The following is a 14,769-nucleotide window of genomic DNA, read 5'->3' as shown; positions in this document are numbered from 1 at the left end:
TAAACAACTTTTCGATTAAGATTTTTTAACATTGTTTTTAATACATTTTTTTATCTATGTTTTTATATATGTTTGTGTATATTACTACAGTTGTTTATTATTTACTAAATTTTAATTTCCTTATTATATTCTGTTTACTATTTACTTTTAGAATATAGAAAATGAACAAAAAATTGTTTTTTTAATTATTATTATTACAAGGCTGTACACTACAATTCCTTTGATAATGGTTTATTAAAAAATGCTAAGACATTATTGAACAATTTTCTGTCAAGTAAAAATTGTAGGTTTATTAATTATTATTTATCGTTGATATTATTTAAATAATTAGACTTATTATTGATCTAAATGAACTCGAAGTTGCAATTTAAATATCGAACGTTGGGATGGTGAACAGATTAAATATTTCCCGCCAACGCGACGCGAGCGCGCGAACTGGCCAGCCGTTACCTCACCGCGGAAAGCGCGAAGACACTTATGTAATTTTCCTCGGCTTTTCCATTGGCTGGAGCGTTAATTATTAGGTAATTTTCCACACTGCGATTGGACGACGTTCGGCCACGCCCGCGAGTTTTCCGCGCCGTCAGAATGGCCCTATGACACTGTACAGCGATTCTCAAACTTTGGCTTTATTTTTAAACGGTTTTATTTAGTTCGACCCGTACGGAATTTGTTTGGGTCAAAATTAGAAATTAAAATTTAAGCATCTTCCCGTTGTCAGATTGATCTGAAATTTGGTACACACATTTAATTTAGATGACAATACAAAATAATAAAATCAATAACATTATAAATCTAAGATGGCCGCCGATACAAAATGGCGGATTACATATTTTTCCTTAACCCCCTCAATATGGGTATCAAATAAAAAGGCTACACTGTTAAAACACGATGATTATGTCAAAATTTAAAATTCAAGATTGACGCCGTTCCAACATGGCGGACTAGGTACATATTATTCCACAACCACCACAATATGGGTATCAAAAAACCGTTTAACTTAAAAGTTTTTTAAATGTATTTATTTCGCTTCAACTTTCAAAGAGCTGGACTGAATCGTTGCCCGCTGCTATGGAGTACCTCTTTGGCTAAATGTTTATAACTTGATAAACATAATATCGTAAGGTATTTTCCCATTTAAATATAACTACATATATGTATATAAACCACTTAAAATTTATATCTGTAAGTCACATTAACGTTAGAAAAAGCAAACCGTTATTTATATGAATAGTCATAGTTGTTAAATGTCAATTTGATTTTGTGTCAATAGGCTATCTCTGTCTTTCATATGAACATATATCTAACGTCAGACCTATTCAGGTATGACTTAAAGAAATTTATAAAATATTTTAATTACAAATCGTTTAGTAAATATATTTATTATTTGCTATGAATATTTTCTGACTAAACATGGCGGTGGTAGGCAAAGTTTTTTTTTCTCTAAATAAACAAGATAAAGTGCGGATACGAATAAAAGTATTATATGATATAAGTAAAATCTTCACTCCGATCCGACATGATAAGAATAGAAACACTCATGTTCTTATAAAAATTTTCACTGCTTTAATAAGGACTAGTTTAGTTTTTCGTCTCTCTTGAAAAGTTTCATTTTCTCACTTATCATCTTATTCAGTGGTGATATATCAATACCTTGATAAACTATTGCTTGCAGATCTGTCAGATAGGAGGATCTCGTTGGATACAGGTCGCAACCAAATATTTTTTTTATCTATGGAAAGGCCTTTGTGCAATACTGGACCTCGTACACCTGGATGATGATGAGATGTATAAATAAATACTAAATAAATAATTGTAATTTTTTTGTACAAAACTTTGAGAACCGCAACCACAAACTATAACAATGCGGGTTGAATAGTTAATGGAGTGTTATTAGAGTTTTACGTGCTATGTGTTAGGTGCTTTGTGTTTCGTTCGAACTTGACTAAACAAATAAATGTCTAAACATTTTATTTGTTTCATTTTAACACTTTTAAGATATTTTCGATGATACATGAGTTTAATATGACACATCAATAATACGATTAATAACAAGACTAACACGACTGAACATGGGCATCACGACAGATAAGATGATATATGAAAGAGAAGAATGATATAAATAAAAAATAGGAATTAATTACTAGAATTAAAAAGTCCCTGTCCCACACGAGATAGGGGAACGAGAGGTCCCTAACAGCGGGGACCATAAAAAAAAGAATATGGGCATCTCCTATAAATTCCAAATAAAACCCATTGAAAGCTGCCAACACAACATTTTCCGACAACCTTAACAAGGTCATGCTTCTTGCATGTGTTACCCTGCGTTTGCCGCTTCTTGGTCTCTACTCCAGAACCTTCAGGTTTCAGCATTCATCAACTCTACGCTCTTTGGCTTCCACATTGCCACTTAACTTGCCAATCTTCTGGGCCATGATGACTCTCTTTGGTTCGTCTAAAGGCCATCTTATTTTCGACTCGACGTCGTAAAGACATTCCAAAAATAAACAGTATTCGATTTAATTCAATTACATACTTTTACAATAAAATATAATATATATTATTAGTAAATTAATAGATATAATTTATATAGTATTCAAATAATTAATAAATATCTTAAATATAAATAATAATAACGTGTTAACTTTTTTAAATTAAATTTAGGTATTTACTGGTAGGCGTGGGCAGTGGCAGCCGAGCGATAGAGAAATGAGACTTGGGAATGGATTTCGTGGGTTCGATTCTCAGGGTACAATTTTATATTAAAAGACGAGCCGCAGCTTCTGCGTATCATGATACCATACTGCTATTGCCAACCCGCTTTCCAAGCGTAACTATTTTGGTATATCCCCCTAAAGATATCTTTGGAGGGGGCACATAGTTTGCAGTGGGTGTCTATGACCTGAAAATATAGAAATAGATTTAATATTTATCCGATTTTAATTTTCAGTTCTTTTGTCGCAGTTGTCATTCTTATTGAAATTAATCATGAGTGTCGTCGTCGAGTTGCCAGCTTGTTGCTTTTTTAAAGGATGCGCTTTGTAGTGTGCTCGAAAGCTCTTTTCGAACTGATTAAGCATCTCCATTCCTTTATCTGACTACTAGGCGCGGGCAAAAGATTCATCCATACATTGTTGATATACCTAAAAGTCGAACTAAACGGTTTGACAACTCCTTTTTGGTAAGAGTCGCCTAGATTTGGAACGAACTACATGGGTCTATTTTTCCTGATGAGTTGAACTCTGGAGCCTTTAAGAGTAGAGTGAACAGGTTTCTTTTGTATAAGCGTGCACCACCTTCGTCTTCATCTACACTTTCCATCAAGTGAGATGCAAGACAAACGCCTATTTCATCACAACTATATAAAAAATCAAGTGTCTTTCATTACTTTGTCTTTATATGTGACATTATAAATTTTATTGCCTGCGAAATATATAAAATACAAATTAAAAAGCTAAAATGTTAATTAAAAAGTAAACAAAATTAAAATGTAAATAAAGGTAATATTCAGGAGGTAAAGGCGAAATAAGAAAGGCTAAATAATCAAGGAAAATAAAGTATGGAAAGAAATAATGGAAAATTTTACTTTGAGAAGAACAAAAGATGACTAATAAGAACAGAAGATAAATAAAATAAGTGAAAAAACATAAAGAAAAATATCGTCCCAGTACGGGAAAAAATATAAAATAAGAATAAATACTTAATACAATATAATAAAATTGTTTAGAAAATTTCTATAATGCTGTGTGGAACTGTCGCAGATATGAACACCTACCTCACCAGGTTAATGGCGAAAATGTCTATAATAACTGACTGAACTAAAACGTCTAACTTAAAAAAACATCATAAAGGAATTTAATAGATTAATAGAAATGTGTGTGTTCATTTCTATTCGCCGTTTAGCTTTATAAATACATTACTTATTTATTTTATAACTAAAATTTTATTTACATTTACGTGAAATTAGAGAATACATTTGAAGACATTAAATTGTTATATATGTACATACGTATGTACGTATATATATATGTGTAAATATGTCTGTAGAAACTTTTTTTTTTTCGTTTATTATACTGCATTCTATAAGGGAAATTGAGCGGTGTGTTTGAAGTTAAACCAGGTCTTATATAGATCTACGACCACTGTTTCGTTCGAATTATAAATATACACTTTTTGATTGAGCATATTTTGAGAGCATTTTTCTTTTCACATATGTTGAGAGGTCCAGGATTCTGTCTCTATATGTATCTATCCAAGTTACTAAAGTTTAAGTTTTTCTTTAATATATGTTTCATTAAATAAATAAAATACTGTAGTGTAGTGAATAAAAGCTATAAAATCTTTGTCAGTCATAAATCACGCCATGAAAGCAAGTGTCATGGCGATACAAACGCGCGGCAAACAACCTCGCGAGCCAATATGGCGGCGTGTGTTTAATTGAGGCTTATGGGTGACTCGGATGAAACACGTTATGAACGATCGAGTAACTTGAACAGGAAAAACTATCGAGACTCTTGCTTTTTAGTTATTTTATAAAATATCTACATACATATATATATATATATATATATATATATATATATATATATATATATATATATATATATATATATATATATATATATATATATATATATATAATAGGTTGTCAAATATCTCCATTCCGCTTTTTTGTCTTTTGAATTTCGCGGCTATGTACAAAGCGCTACAGAGCTCGTATCTGGTAATACTATACATAATTTGAAAGGTCTTGACATAACCTACAAAACGACGCTATGCATGATTAGTTTGGATATTGCGTTTTTTATTATTATCATTCTTCTATTTCATGCATCATATTATCTGTCGTATTGTTTCTTTCGTTCTACAATTTTCCCAGACTTTCAATTTCATTCCATTAGCCATACATCCATCCTCAACCACTACATTCTAGGTTTCCTTACTGGTTTATTTTGCAACATTACATTTATTGTTTATACATTTAACACATATTTTCTTTATAATTATCATAATATATATATAAATGTGGTAATCGGAATGCAGGGATTGAATTTTAAAGTATTTCGTGGGGCACAAATATTTATTTTAAAAAGAACTCCTAACCTAAACTGCGCACGCTCCTTCGTCGTTCAAACATTATGTGTCTCCCTTCCTCTTACACTCCTCTCGCTTGTACCATCTGTCGTTCCTATTCACGCATGCTCTAACGTTCCATTCCACATAAATATATAAATAACTAGAAAAAAAAACAATTCATATAGAGGTACAAGAGGTGGTCTTCTTGCTCGAGGTGATCTCTGCCAGACAACCTTTGGATGGAGATGAGAGACATGAAGGTGAGGGCATATAATTAAGTATATGTGACAATAAAAATTTCAAATTTTGAAAATATGTTCTCCTGTGACAACTCCATTGGTAACTCAGTGGGGAGGATTGAGACTTGCGATCGTAGGTCGCAGGTTTGAATTCCGTGGTACAATTATAAATAACTCACACTGTGCATCAATTATAAATAATTGTCACTGCTCACATACAAGTTTTCAGAGGATGGGTAGCAGTATACTTTGCATATCATAATACCACACTGTGATTGCCAACCCGTCTTACAAGCGTGTAGATTATAGTATATCCGTCATAAATATCTTTGAAAGAGGCCTATGTCTTGCAGTTGAAGTCTATGATTTGAAGATGGTTGAAATGATCGAACACCAAAAACTATTGTATACTACTTTGAACAGATTCTAGGTCACTAACTAAAACTAGAAACTTCGTATTTAATCAATTTGTGTTATTAAAAATACCTGCAATAACTTTGTTTTGGATCATACGCAACACATTCCGGGAAGTTTAAAATTTGTAGTTACCTGGTGGTACAAACCTTCCAACTCCAAAATTAACATCTGTAAATACATTTTGTTATGCAGTTCACTTTATTTATCGAGAAGACAAACTATAGGCAGTACTGTCTAATATTTTGTATCATAAAATAGAAGTTTTTACCAAACTATCGTTTCGAGATTAAAAGAAAAACTAATTATTAAATATTAAATAACAATAACGACTCCACGGTGTCTATGTTCTCTGAAAACCATCACCGCTGTGTGAACAATCCAATAACTAACGAATCAATGGCGTGTTCTGTTAAAAACCGACACACGAGTTATTATTTATGTATCTTTAAAACAACATTACTGCTTATCCTACGACCTATTTAGTAAGAGAGTGTTCACAGTGAATTTTCAATTTGATCCGTAGCATTTACTCCGTATTACTGGCCACTACTACTTTTTTGTTAGATTGTTCTTGCCATTTTGAATTCAGATCGAAGTTGTAAATTGTAAATAATCCTTGTATACATGTAAATACACCGCCACAGCCACACTTCGATCTACGCCTTTGTCTTAAATAACTTATACATACTCTGGTTGTAATTCACCTAAACCCGTAAAGATCTTGGGCTTTACTTCCCTCCATATCTTGATGGGTTCCACTTCTACTTGTATTTTGCGCGAAGCTTGCATGGAATGGCACCAATTTTACATCCAATAATTCTTTACCAAAATTTAAACACCTCATTAAGAAATATTAACGGATTTAAATGTTGCATAGTAGTATTAATTTTGTTTTGTTTTGTATAAAAAGATTAGTATTTTATTTTCATTTTTAATTATTTTATTCTTTTATATTTCAAAGTGAATTTATTATTTTTTATTTAATGCATTCTCTCTCCTATTTTTGATATACATTAAAGGGTCGTTGAAGGTCGTGATCCCTGCAGAGATGGTTTTTTGGGAAATTGTTAAGTAATGGGTTTCCTGCTTCCTCCCACTCTTAACCTTTACAGGTCAATTAGCTTCTCTGAGCTCCTGTAGCCATTTCCTTTCTTAAATTAGCGATAAATTTGTCGAATTACCATCGCTCGACAATTATCTGTAATTTTTTTACGGCCGAGTTTAGTCTATCCTTAACCAACCATCATGCTATTAAATGTGGTCAAGAGACTGGCACGGTGGAAGATATTGTGGTCTATTCGCATTTTACGATATCCCAAGAAGAGCGGTAATTCTTCATGGTCATCATTATTAGTGACGAATGATACCCAATACAAAGCTTAAGCAACCTGTAAAGTTCGTCACAATGACCTGTGCTGCATCTGGCAAATTGTCACGACATTAACTGTGTCTTCGGTCCAACCATGAGGACCATGAGGTCGATATTCAAGTTCCTCGAATCCCAAAGGTAAACGGTTGCACAAGCAATAAACCCCCCCTCCCTTCCACATCCCCAAATGCTGCTTCATTCTTCAAGCTAGAGCGATCACCTTGTTTTTTCTATGGACCTTCTCATTTCTGATTCGATCTCATAGCTAAGCTCCGAGAAAAGCCTTCTTCATTTCAACAGAACCATCGTAAATCTCTCGAATGAAATATTTAATAGTAATTTGTAATAATTACCGTTCTAATATTTTTGAAAAAATAAATATAAAATACGCATTTGAATACACGCAATGACTCGTGTTAAATTATTCATAGAGAGCAACACGACGCATGACGTCGGTTTATGTAAAACTTGGGGGGGGTAAAGGGTTAATTGTCGGAGCAGGTGGTGAATCCCACACGCCCCACTGGCCCCACCACACCACGGCTGGTACGGACGAGTCGTGTGGTGTTAATCATTTGAATAATTACGTACGACCGGCGACCCGGTCGTCTGTATTATTCAGGACTAACTACTCCACCCGGCTCGCCACGTTTTCCGACCACAGCAAAATATTCTATATTATATCTCTTCTTTGTTGTACTAAGAAGCAGGTTAAACGAATATTTATTCTTTATAATAACGAACGTTTAATTATTTTTAAGTACATAGTATTGGTAGTCAAGGTTACGGGAAATCGCTGAATGCGCGAAGGACAAGGAAGTCATCATAGAAATTTTTGGAGGAAATCCATGCCTTCTAATGGAAGTCTATCGGTCTACATGATGATGGTGATGTGTGGTGTCCGAAGGTACACCTTGAAGTATAGTACTCCCCCTTTTGTTGACATGTTTTAAAAGGTGGCTAATAAGAAACTATCCTGCTCCAAGGAGGCCTATATCTTGCAGTGCGTATTTATCGGCTGACGTTTTAAAAATGATGTGTTGTGTCCAGGATTTCACCATGAAGAATAGCACCACTCACCCTCTTCCTGAGATATCCTTACAATTTTCTCGATACACTACTTTCTAATTTCATAACGAGTTTTAATTCATTCCTAGATGCAGGAATTTGTACATGATCGAAACGATAGCATAGCGAATTAGCAATACGAAGTGGCAGTGGAGAAGCCACTGGTTTCCATAAGGTTCATGAGTGAAGACCAGCATGAACAGCGCAGAACATCCGCACACAAGGTGGACAGATGACTTAGTAGTGGTCGTCAAAAAAAGCTGGATGCAGGGTGCTTCCAACAGGCTCTATTAGAATTTGGCGGAGCAGGCCTATGTAGAGGTCCAATGTTCTACATGTCCTTCAGTTGAAAAGATGATGATGATCATATCTTCATTATTATAGCCAACCAACAACAAGCCATTGTTACTTAAATGTAAAATCAAGAAGTATGTAAGTTGCCCATAAATCAAAGTCGACGTTTCAGCCAATAGCCGTTCACTGCAAGACCTATATATATACCTTTTGAACAGCGGCAATCTTATATAATTAATACATAAAATGTTTATTTTATAACACTGTATCTCTGGAATCGAACCCGCGACTTACGATCTCAAATCTGTCCTCCACAGCTGGGCTACCTTTGCTCATGTAGGTGTGGTGTATAGTATTTTTCTATTTTAATATTAACATAATTGGCATTCCTATATAGTTAATGCACAAAGTGTGAATTTCCTAAGACCGTATCCCAGGAGTCGAATCCGCGACCTACGAATTCAAGTCTCAATCCTCTATCTCCGGGTTACCACTGTTTATGTATGTATGTATAATATTTTTCTATCTTTCCTTTTTGCATCTTAACTTTTATACACTCGTCTACTGATTATCGCCACGCTTGGTAAGGAAGTTGGCCATCGCAGTGATATATTATGGTATGCAGTGGTTGCTGCTTCCCATCCTCTGGAAACATTCACAAATCAACATACGTTGGTGCTAATAACAGAAAATTAAATTAAATAATCTCTATCTTTTTTTTTATTATTGCAAATTCAATATATTTTTATGTGACTTTTATTGTTCGCACGAAAAGGGCGAACAAACCAGCATAGGAAAGAATTCGAAGAAATTTTATCCGAACGGAATAGATTTTATCTCGTCAAATTAAGATAGCAACTATAACAAATTATTTTGCGTATTTAAAAGATGTTTTAGAACTCGCAGTTTATAATAAACGCACTGGTCATTTCTTAAATAAAAATAAAAAAAAATAGAGTGGTTAAATAAAAACACTTATGCGCTACGCAAAGAGAGGTCACCAAAAAGTATTATTTACGGGTGAGAAAATTTTTACGTTAGAGAAATATTTAACAAACAAAATTATCGCATTTATTCTGTAAGCTCCGAAGAAGCTTTCCAATTAGTCAACAGAGTATAACGTGGGCATTATCCGACTCCAGTGAAGGTTTGATGGTGTGTTAGCTATGAAGGAATGACTGAGCCATATTTTTGTGTAAAAGGTATCAAAACACTAGCACAATTATATCAAGATACCATTCTTGAGGAAGTAGTTATATTACTTAACAACACCATGTTCAATAAATAAGAATTATCCTTTCAGAAAGAGTTGGTGCTTAGTCATAAAGCTTGATCCACCCAGTCTTGGTTAGAAACGAATGTTTCTAACTTCACCAGAGCTGAAGACTGGCTGTCATCAGGGGCGGCTCTAGCTCGTGTAGCGCCCGTGTGCAATGAAACCCTGGCGCCCCCTAGGTCTGACCCCTTCCACCGCGGCTATAACTTTGACGTCGTAACAAGAAAGTTTTTTCATATTCCAACAAGCTATTTTATAAATAGATATAGCTTACAGTATGGTATTAGTTACGGCCTTTCTTCTTAACAACAACATCAACAATGATGGTCCAAGACGATGCTCTCAGCCGTCTCAGGGAGCGCCACGCCGCCCCCTAAAACGGCGGCGCCCGTTTGCATTGCACACCCTGCACTAAAGGTTAAGCTGCCCCTAGTCGTCTTCTAGGCATGATCTTAATGATTCTGATTTATAGAATAGATTATGATTAATAATCAGTTTAAGAGAATAGGTCTTGTTTTAAATGTCATGATAATTTTGAGTCACTGAAACAATTCATGCATTTGCTAGTAAAGCATTTCCTCGTAGAAAAAGTGCGTGCTGCTATTGACAACTGGCAACGTTTAAAAGACCAATGAAGAGCACTTAGAATAAGTTTTATGTATTTTTGATATTTTTTATTAATGTATTAAATTAACACACTATTATGATAATAATTGTTAAGTAAAATAAAAAAAATGTTTTTCTGAGTAACAATATTTATAGTAAGACAAAGTTTATAATAAAATTTAATCAAATAATGATGATATTTTTTTATAAAATAATAAATTAATGAAAATTAATAATAATTTACAATTTTTTACCACTACACTTAATTTAAATATAAATTGTTACTTTTTAACCATTAGACCTTCTTGTTGAATACTTTTCGCTCGCCCGTTTCAAATTAAAAAAAAAACTTTAAAAAAGTATTCTAGCGTTGACATTAACAGTTTAATATTGACAAGACGTAATATATTATTCACAATGAAAGTAATAACAAATTTTAATTTGAAAACATGGATTAAGATACATAGTGAGTAAATATTTAATTTTTTTTATTTTGGTACAATAAAATACTTTTTTAACTGACGAATTGTCGCAAAAATATAAAACACAAAACTATTCATGACGTAAAGCTGTCGACTTGTTATCCAAATACAATATTAATTCAAAGCGCCATTTTTAAAATGTAAACTTTTATTCATAATATAAAATCGAACGATAGCACGAACTATCAAGGAGCTAGGCCACTTCTGGTAAATGTTACACTGCCTTTTATTTACATTTGACATCGCTCACTAGATGGCGTTACTAGAAACATGATTAAATATTATAAATTTCATTACATTTTGCAGATAATGTATACCAAACGCCCTTGGCTCAAAGAAGATTTGTTTCCTACAGTGTTTTATTGCAAACATCTAATGTTGGTGGTTTAAAAGCGCAAAATGTTAAAGGCACTGGTACAGCGCCATCTAGTGAGCGAAAAATTATACTAAAACAGTACAAGAAACGTGATGAGGAGGAAATGGGAAAATATAGGAGACGCATGGCTAAGGTCGGAGCCTGCGGTCAACTGAAGATTCCTAGTTTGACGGTTGGTAGTCAATATAATAAAAGAGTTTACAAAATTCAGATTATTATTAAAATGAATTATTGTTTACTATCCATGCAGACTTTGTATAGCCAGAAATTATTGGCCTATCGTAATCTAACATAAAACAAATAATAATAATTTCATAGTGGTCTATAGAGATACAGGATGATATGAAACAGGTGTAAAAGTTTTGAAGTATTTTGCTGACAAATGAGCTATGTATTCACACCTTTAGAGGTTTTATTGGTATTTTTAATCATCTGTACATTTTAAGAGGCTTAGAAAAGGCTGTTTTTTTTTTTAAAAAAAGTTTGTTTCGTGTTTATTGTATAATAAAGTAGAAATATGATATGAGTTACAAAAATGTATAAATTTACCCCTTTAAATCTTCTACATATATTAACAATCATCCTATATAAATGTTCTTTTATTTCAAACACAATATAGTACTCCACGTTTGTGTACAAACCGCAAGTAGAGGAGAACCCGGATGTGGAGGAGGTGTATTGCGGGTCTTCTCCGTGTGGGGATAAAAAGTCTGATTCCTCGAAATCAAAGTCTTCCGCCAAGTCAACACCCGAACCGCCGGCAGCGCCTACAAAAGCCGGAGGGGGCGCCCAGGGTCAGATTATTGCAGGTAAGTAAGTAAAATAATATCACCACCATAACCTTAGGTTAAACTGGTAGAGAATCACTATCTCAAATTTATTTTTGTTGTCATGGATTGAAGAATGGTCATTGGCATTAAAGCGACATGGGTCGCATATGCAAGGATGCGCAGTGCCCTGGAAACGGAGGTAAAGTTAAAGTTAGAGAGCATCGCCTTAATGATGGGCGACGACAACCTTCGCTCATCATTCCTATCGTTTGCTCGTAGGGTGGTGAGTGACACTGTTAATAGAAACAAAACAGTATAGATAAGTAGGTACCTAATAAACTGCACATAATATAACAAGTCAATTAATAACAGGAAAAATAGAATAAGAAAAGTGTAGTAATGTATTAAGAAAACACAATCCAAAGAAAACTGTGATAAAAAAAAGAATATGTCATTAATAAAATAAAGAATAAAAAATGTACCTAGCCACCTAAGAGTAATAAGATGATGGAAAGAAGGCGATGAAAGCAAGAAGTAATGAAAGATAATGTGATGGAAATAAGGTAAGAATAAAAGAAATTGAGAAGAATGACAGTGAGTGAAGAATAAAGATGAAAAATCTTGAAAGACTTTATTGTAAACAAAGACCCTGATCCCAACTTAGGGGTACGAGAGGCCTCCAAAAGCGGGGGCCAAAAAAAGCGGCATGGGTAGGTAAAGGGAGCCTTGATGCGAAACGAACGACATGATTAAGATTGCAGTAACTCGCTGGCTAAAGGCAGCGCAAGACCGACTATGGTAGTATGGAAGGACTGTGCCTTACAGTGGGCTTTTATTAGCTGATATGATAACGTTAATGGACATTCTATAAGCTTTTGGTCGTGCCTTCACCACAGAACCTATATCTTCTGTTTACACGTAGTTTATTTTATTCTATCTTCTCTTCGAAAGTAAAACCTTCCTGATACAATATCATCATCTTCAAGAATTATTTCAACTGTATAACGTTCACTACTTGACAAAAGGCTCTACCATTTATTTAGACTAGGACCATGCGGAAGAGCGAACTATTAAAAATATATAACCGATTCAAAACGCCAACAGCAACTTTGTTTTTTATATTTTCGTATCTGTTATACAGGGATGATTTTATAAGATGTAAAATCTTTAACCCTTAATAACCTAGAGTTTAAATTTTGATATCAATCTTTTAAACCGAATGTTCACATTACTATTAGTTTTTTTTATTGGTTGGCTGTACGGATTTTACTGTTGTATAATATTCTTTCAAAGAAATTAAAAAAAATTTCTTCCCTTCATCTAGACCCTTAAGCAAACACAGTAATATTAAAAAAAATCACTTTCGTAAATCAGGCTATTAAGGATTAAAGAGTGAATATATATCTCATTTTTTTAGCTAAAACTTTACAAGCTTGTACATCTATAATTAGCCTGTACATAGAGCTATTCTTCCTTTCTTCACCTTCTTATCATAAAACCGTTCCCACTTCTTAATTCAGCTGTACGACGTCCATTGATGGATAAGGCCTCCGTCATAGATCACTAATAAGACTGGATGGAAGCTGCATACAGGGTCTTCCGAGGACTTTTACGTGATCTTCTATCCACCCTGTGGACGAACGTTTCACGTTGTATGGTCGGTTATATTTTAGACAATAATTTCGATTATACAGCTTTCCTGTTAGATTATGTTTATTATCATCATTATAGCCGTAAGACGTCCACGGATGTACAGAGGCCTGTGGGAGATAAAAAGTCGGATTCCTCTAAGTCAGTCTTACACTTCTCTAGTCAATTACTTTTATTTAATGGATTCAGGCGTTATTTTGCGGTGGTCCATCCCGAGTAAGAAAAGAACTAATATATAGCGGGCTGGCGGGCGGTGCACTTTATTGCACGACTACTGCTGCATAGCGGAAGTAGCTATGTATTAGTCCCCATAGGCACAAGGCCTTCACCTCATTGATTTTCGTTAGGTATGTTATTTACGTTATGTTACACCTAAGTTAAACTAATATAAAAAAACGTTTTCGTTTAAAATTACAATAAGTAATCCCTTTGAAGTGACTAAGGATGTGGTAGCCATGTATCCTGCTCTCTTTCAAGGTTTATTTTATTTTTTTTCCGCTACTATTTAAAAAATTAATTATAATATTTTATTTATTTATCAATTAGTCATTTTACAATTTTTTTTACAATAAAAACATCGAAATCCCAAACATTCACCGCATGGAAACGCAAGAAGCTAACTGATGTTAGAGCACTACGCGATCAAAAGTATTGTTATAAGGAATAGATATTAAGGAAGGCTTTCCATTTTCATATTTCGAATAAAAGTGTCCACAGATTAATTAGCAAATAAGTTTAACTTGTAATTTATTCATACAATAAATAATTATAATTTTTTTTGTATCCTTCGGCTGTAACGATTGTAATTAACTTATAAATACATAAATATGTAAATATATAAATAGATTATTTGTAGTTCCAAGAGATACAAGAAAACCAGAGCCTTTTTATCTCTAAGGTCCATTAACTATGTGGTTTCACAAGGTACCACTAACATATGCATTCCAAACCAGAACAGTGCCTGAAAGGTTTTCAATATAAATATAAATTAACTCTTAACTTAATAACATGACTGTGTTTGGCACTTATCGGTGTAACCTAACTCCTGAAGATGCCCCGTGGAGGGGTGAAACATTTGGCGGTGGCAGCTGTGTGATTCGCATTGTTTGCCGCATACGCATTTATCAGCGGGCTGGCGGGCGGTGC

The sequence above is a fragment of the Battus philenor genome, unplaced genomic scaffold, assembly GCF_028537555.1.
Source record: "Battus philenor isolate CCGP_79_NKW_IND1 unplaced genomic scaffold, ilBatPhil1.0.hap1 SCAF_29, whole genome shotgun sequence".
Classification (NCBI taxonomy): Eukaryota; Metazoa; Arthropoda; class Insecta; order Lepidoptera; family Papilionidae; genus Battus; species Battus philenor.
Note: the sequence above shows the minus strand (reverse complement) of the source record.